The following is a 7,358-nucleotide window of genomic DNA, read 5'->3' as shown; positions in this document are numbered from 1 at the left end:
TCAGAAGGAAAATGATTCATTGCTTGCTCAACAGACCAGTTCAGCTCAGGAAGAATTTATTCCACCATGTCTGAAACGCATTGAGCGTGAATCTGCTAATTCTTCACCTGAATGTTCAAATGCTTCTATTGCTGCAAATTCTTCAACTGTCTCTGTGGTCACAAATTCCTCATCTGAGGATACCACAAGTATCACTGATGATAATGCAGGGTTGAAGGAATTGTATGTGACAGGCATATACAAAAGCCTGAAAGGGCATCAGACTCTTTGTGATGTGCTCAAAAAGCATATCTTGAACGGGAACCCTAGGAAAGAGGGTATTGCCTTTGAGAGGAAACTCAATGCTGATGGAACCTTCTGGAAACCTGAGCAGTACCTCAAAACCTTATGGGTTGCTGCAAAAGGACCTTCTGTAGATCCATGCACTTTATCTGGCTTTACATGTGAATCTTCATATTCCTTTGAGGAGTCATTTGACTCCAACTATAAACTGTTCAAGAATCAGAATGGTGAAGTATTTGCTCGATATGTTGGAACTAACTACGGGAACGGTCCCCCTATGAAGAAAATCTGGGTTCCCAAAAGGTGCCTTGAAAATCTTTAGGTGAATGTCATCCTGACACCACCTATGAAGAATAGGAACCCCAGATCAAATTCTTCATATGGATCAAATTCTTCATATGGATCAAAATCTTCATATGGATCCAAGTCCTCACATGGACCAAATTCTTCATCTGGATCAAATTCCTCACGTGGATCAAAATCCTCATATGTTCATCATCGTGCTAACACTTCTATTTCACACGGAAAGTCCAAAGGCTATGAATATGTGCATTATTCTTCAAATCATTATGTTCATAAGCCCTCGAAGAATTTCTTTGGTTATACATATGCTTATCCTAACCCCTCTTTTGTGAAACGAAGTGCACTGGCTTCAATGCCATCTTTTTCTTATGGAGCTCGCAGAATGATGAACTCTTTGCCACCCCTCCAGATGTGAGTGGTGAAGAAAAAGAACTAATCTCTTATGTAGGGTCAGGTCTCCAGACAAACTTAATCGTCTGAAGAATTTGCTGGAGACCTGAATGTGCTTGAATGGACGCAAGCTAATCATGAAGAAATGAATTACTCATTTCTCACATCCTCATATTGCTATATCTATTACTGTTGATGAAATTGATATCATATTCTTCACTGATGAAGTATATGGGTTTGCAAGTTGCACTAGTTCATCTCCAGGATGAACAACCCAAACCTACTGAGTGGGTCCTCGACAGTGGATGTACAAATCACATGACAGGTGAGAAGAACTTATTGATGGACACTGCTTTATCTCCTTCTAATCTGAAGCATATCACCTACACTAACAAAGGCAAAAGAAAGGTATTGGGTCTAGGTAGGGTTGTAATCTCAAAGGATAGACACATGGACAAAGTCATGCTTGTCGAGTCCTTAGGATTCAACCTCATGTCTGTCTCAATGCTTTGTGATCTTGATATGGTTGCCATCTTTGGCAAATGTCATTGCATTGTGCTAATGGAATCTAACAATTCCAAAGTCTTCGAAGGCTTTAGGAGAGGAGACTTGTATATTGTTGATTTCTCTGCAGGACCACAACCTGCCACATGTCTACTTGCAAAAGCTTGAGAAGGCTGGTTATGGCATCGATGACTTGGTCATGCTGGGATGAGGAACTTGCATACACTCGCGAAGAAGAAGCATGTCATTGGCATTGAGGGTGTCAAATTCCTCAAAGATCATCTTTGTGGGGCTTGTGAGGCTGGAAAGATCACCAGAGCCAAGCATCCCTCAAAGACTATCATGACCACTTCTCGTCCCTTCGAATTACTTCACATGGATCTCTTTGGCCCTACTCATTATGCCATGTTCATTAATTCCGCATCATTATATGGCTTTGTTATTGTTGATGATTATTCTCGTTACACTTGGGTGCATATCATCACTTACAAAAATGAAGTGCAGGAAGTCTTCAAACGATTTTCCTCAAGAGCATCTACGAACTTCGATGTGAAGATCAAGCATATCAGGAGTGATAATGGAACCGAGTTCAAGAATACTGGTCTCGATGAATATCTTGATATCCTTGGTATTACTCACGAGTTATCTGCTCCCTATACACCTCAGCAAAACAGCGTCGTGGAGCACAAGAACATGACTCTTGGTGAGATGGCTCTCACTATGCTTGATGAACACAAGACTCCATAGTGTTTCTGGCCAGATGCTACTGATATTGCATGCCACATCATCAATAGAGTATATCTTCACAAATTCTTCAAAAAGACCTCATATGAACTCCTCACCGACAAGAAACCCAATGTAAGTTATTTCAAAGTCTTTGGTGCTAAATGCTAGATTAGAGATCCTCACCACCACTCTAAATTTGCACCGAAAGCACATGAGGGTTTTATGCTTGGATATGAAAAGGACTCGCACACCTTCAAAGTCTTCAACACCTATCATCACAAGGTTGTTGAAACTGTAGATGTGCGGTTCGATGAGACTAATGGATCGCAAAGAGAGCACCTACCTCTTGTGGTAGATGAAATGTCAACTGAGGAATCCATCAAGTTCAAGGCTACTGAGGATGTCATCCCTATCGAAGAATCTGCTGAACAAGTCATTCCGGATTGTGAAGAAAATCACGCTGGTGCTACTGAAGAAAATGGCCCCGAAGAAATTTCTGGGCCAAATTAAAGTCGTCAACCTGCTCGTCCTCGCGTTGCAAACGAAGTGCAGATTGAGAGAATCATCACCGACATCAACGCACCAGGTCCTCTCACATGCTCAAAAGCTTCACATTTGTCTAAATTTTGTGGGCATTTCTCATTTGTCTCTATCACAGAGCCCACCAAAGTTGATGAAGCATTCATGGAGTCTGAGTGGATTCAAGCTATGCAAGATGAATTGCATCAGTTCGAGCTCAACAATGTGTGGGAGCTTGTCAAGCGACCAGACCCACGCAAGCACAATATCATCGGCACCAAATGGATCTACCATAACAAGCAAGATGAAAATGTCCTTGTGGTGAGGAATAAGGCTCGTCTTGTAGCTCAAGGCTACACGCAGGTTGAAGGAATTGATTTTGATGAAACTTTTGCACCTGTTGCTAGACTTGACGCTATTCACATATTGCTTGCTTATGCTAACCATCATAATATCATCTTACATCAAATGGATGTGAAAAGTGCATTCCTGAATGTTAAGCTTGAGGAAGAAGTATATGTTGCTCAACCACTAGGTTTTGAGGGTCCAAACTTTCCAGATCACATCTATAGACTCAACAAGGCCCTCTATGGCCTCAAGCAAGCACCTCGGGCGTGGTATGATACAGTGAAGGAATTCCTCATGAAGAAAGGCTTCAAACCCGGTTCACTTGACCCAACTCTTTTCACCAAAGCATATGATGATGAATTATTCGTGTGCCAAATATATGTTGAGGATATTATCTTTGGCTGTACTAACCAACGTTACAATGACAAATTTTCCTATATGATGAGTGAGGAATATCAAATGTCTATGATGAGAGAGTTGAAATTATTCTTAGGTCTTCAAATTCGTCAACAACACAATGGCATATTCATATCCGAGGAGAAATACCTCAAGGATGTGTTGAGGAAATTCGGCATGCAAGATTGCAAAGGCGTCAAAATCCCTATGCCCACAAATGGCCATCTATGTACCAACAAAAATGGTAAAGACTTTGATCAAAAGGTATACCACTCCATGATTGGCTCTTTATTGTATCTATGTGCATCTAGGACGGATATTATGCTTAGTGTTTGCATGTATGCCTGATTTCAAGCTACACAGAAGGAATCACACCATAAGGCTGTGAAGCATATTATTCGATATCTAGCTCACACTCCAACACTTGGATTATGGTATCCCAAGGGCTCTTCTTTTGATCTCATTGGATATTCTGACTCTGACTATGCTGGTGATCGGGTGGACCACAAGTCAACATCGGACACATGTCATTTCCTCGGACGTTCCTTGGTATGTTGATCCTCGAAGAAGCAGAACTGCGTATCACTCTCTACTCAGAAGCTGAGTACATTGCTACTGGATCTTGTTATGCTCAATTGTATGAATGAAGCAAACCCTCAAGGACTATGGCATCAATGTGAAGAATGTGCAACTCTACTGCGACAATGAGAGTGCTATCAAGATTGCTCACAACCCAGTTTAGCACTCGAAGACAAAGCACATCTAGATTCGTCATAAGTTTCTTTGTGACCATGTGTTGAAGGGCGACATATCCATCAACCACGTGAATACTGAAGATCAGCTGGCCGATATCTTCACAAAGCCCTTGGATGAGAAGATATTTAGCAAGTTGTGGTGTGAGCTAAATATCTTAACATCTTTGAATGTTCTTTGAAAAGGACACACATCCTAACACTTATGCAAATTTGATGACTTAGATGTGCAGCACACGAAGTAATGTTTTTCTTCAATCAATGAAGACTAACCCTCTAAGTGTGAAGAAATTAATGAAGAATTTGATTCTCAGAACCCTACGACAATTGTGCGCGGTATCTGAAATCATCATTCTTATACGGTGGGTTACGCCACCAACCAAAATTGAAAATCTTCAATTTGAATTTTTGCAATTTCCTCAGTCTTTCTGTCGTTATTCTTCGTTGCTATATATATTATGAGTTTTTCATGTCCTCTACAACATTCACTTATAGATATTTCTTCAAGTTGCCTTTTCATCTAAGTGAATGTGATCGGACCCATGGTTGTCAGGATCATGATTCTGAATCGGATCGGAGCTCTGATGGCAGGATCACAAATCGTAGAATCTTCACTATCAGGATCGTAAAAACATAGATTCTATGAACCAAAATCGTAGAATCATATGGGTTAGTTTGGATCGTAAAGTCGTAGAATCGTACAATAGAATCGCGATTCTGACAACCTTGAGATTCAGACCCTTCCCCCTCTATGCTAAACTCAACCCAGTCTATTCACAAATTCTTCATGTGCGTTCTATTTGAAACCCGTTCAAAATCTTCACTATGTCCTTGACAGCTGAAGAATTTGCGAACGAAACGTTAAAATTTTCATATCAATTTTTTTGGCTTTTGCCGCTCAAATCCTTCCGCATCCCACGACAGGATTAAACAACTCACCCACGATCTCACACGATCTCCACCTCTCAGTACATGGGCAATACATGTCACTAGGATAGCAAGGGTCAGGGGCATGTTCGTCCAAATTCTTCGGGCGAACGGGTTTTCACTTTGTTATAAATACCCCTCCCCTTTCACCTCAGCTCATTTACTCCGCTCGACCTCTCTCTCCTCCGCTCGAGCTCTTTGACCAAGTGTCACCGCTAATCTCCATCGCCGCCGGCGAGGAAGAGCTTAGCTGCCTCGACCTCTTTGCCGTCGTACTCGCGCTGGCCGCGGAAATCTTCACCTCTGCCGCCGCCGTAGCTGTCTTCCTCCGCCAAGTTAGGGCGTGGAAAATCTGAACGGACGAACTTCCACAGTTCATCTCACAGTTCGTCGTGTTATTCGTCAAGGGTAAATAAAACTCGCTTTTACTACCCTTGTTGATTCTGATGATTTGTAGAAAATCTTCAAAAGGGGTTTATTCTTAAACTTTCATATTCTTAAATACCACAGTTGCATATATTCTTGATCTATCTCTCTAAGATGTACTTTTCTTCAAGATTCCTCAATTGTGTGGATTTCCAATCTATACAACTCTGGAACCTAAGAAAAGAACTCTTAGTGAAATTCCTCAAGACTCCCCTGGTCATATTCCTCAAACTTGATTCCTTTTAAAATCAAATTCTAAGAACGCATATGACCTCTTCAAATTCTTCGCACCTATACTCTGTTCATAGGTACACATGTCTGCTGCTGAATCAGTAGGTTCTCATCAACTTAACTCATTTGCAGCGTTCCTCGAAGAAAAATTGCATACTTCTTCAGAGACATCCATTGTTCAGAATCCTCAGCTGAAGAATATGGCTGAATAAAAGCGTCCTAAGAAGGGAGGCAAGAGGCCTGAAACAAACACCGCTTTTGAGTTCCCTGAAGATATTTATGCAGATTATTGCACTCCTGATGAGGTCACTCATGGCAAGGAGAACAAAAATCAGTGGAAAGTGCGCATTCAGCAGATTGAACGCAGATGGGCACGGGAATGGAGGGAATACCTGTTGGGAACGTAGTAATTTCAAAATTTTCCTACGTAAACGCAAGATCATGGTGATGGCATAGCAACGAGAGGAGAGAGTGTTGTCCACGTACCCTCGTAGACCGTAAGCGGAAGCGTTGTGACAACGCGGTTGATGTAGTCGTACGTCTTCACGATCCGACCGATCCAAGTACCAAACGTACGGCACCTCCGAGTTCAGCACACGTTCAGCTCGATGACGATCCCCGGGCTCCGATCCAGCAAAGCTTCGGGGATGAGTTCCGTCAGCACGACGGCGTGGTGACGATGATGATGCTCTACCGGCGCAGGGCTTCGCCTAAACTCCACGACAATATGACCGAGGTGGAATATGGTGGAGGAGGGCACCGCACACGGCTAAGGAATGATCCGTAGATCAACTTGTGTGTCTATGGGGTGCCCCCTGCCCCCGTATATAAAGGAGCCAGGGGGGAGGAGGCGGCCGGCCAAGGAGGGCGCACCAAGGGGGGAGTCCTACTCCCACCGGGAGTAGGACTCCCTTCTTTCCTAGTTGGAATAGGAGAAGGGGGGAAAGAGGAGGAAGAGGGGAAGGAAAAGGGGGGGGGGGCGCCGCCCCCCTTCCCTTGTCCTATTAGGACTAGGAAGGGAGGGGCGTGCGGCCCCCTCCTGCCTCCTTCCCTCTTCTCCCTCGGGGCCCATGTAGGCCCAATAACCCCCCGGGGGGTTCCGGTAACCTCCCGGTACTCCGGTAAAATGCCGATTTCACCCGGAACGATTCCGATGTCCAAATATAGGCTTCCAATATATCGATCTTTATGTCTCGACCATTTCGAGACTCCTCGTTACGTCCGTGATCACATCCGGGACTCCGAACAAACTTCGGTACATCAAAACTTATAAACTCATAATAAAACTATCATCGTAACGTTAAGCGTGCGGACCCTACGGGTTCGAGAACTATGTAGACATGACCTAGAACTATTCTCGGTCAATAACCAATAGCGGAACCTGGATGCCCATATTGGTTCCTACATATTCTACGAAGATCTTTATCGGTCAAACCGCATAACAACATACGTTGTTCCCTTTGTCATCGGTATGTTACTTGCCCGAGATTTGATCGTCGGTATCCAATACCTAGTTCAATCTCGTTACCGGCAAGTCTCTTTACTCGTTCCATA

The sequence above is a fragment of the Triticum dicoccoides genome, chromosome 5B (genome assembly GCF_002162155.2).
Source record: "Triticum dicoccoides isolate Atlit2015 ecotype Zavitan chromosome 5B, WEW_v2.0, whole genome shotgun sequence".
In the NCBI taxonomy this organism is placed as follows: Eukaryota; Viridiplantae; Streptophyta; class Magnoliopsida; order Poales; family Poaceae; genus Triticum; species Triticum dicoccoides.
The sequence above is the reverse complement of the archived record's forward strand: the minus strand, read 5'-3'. Positions refer to the sequence as shown.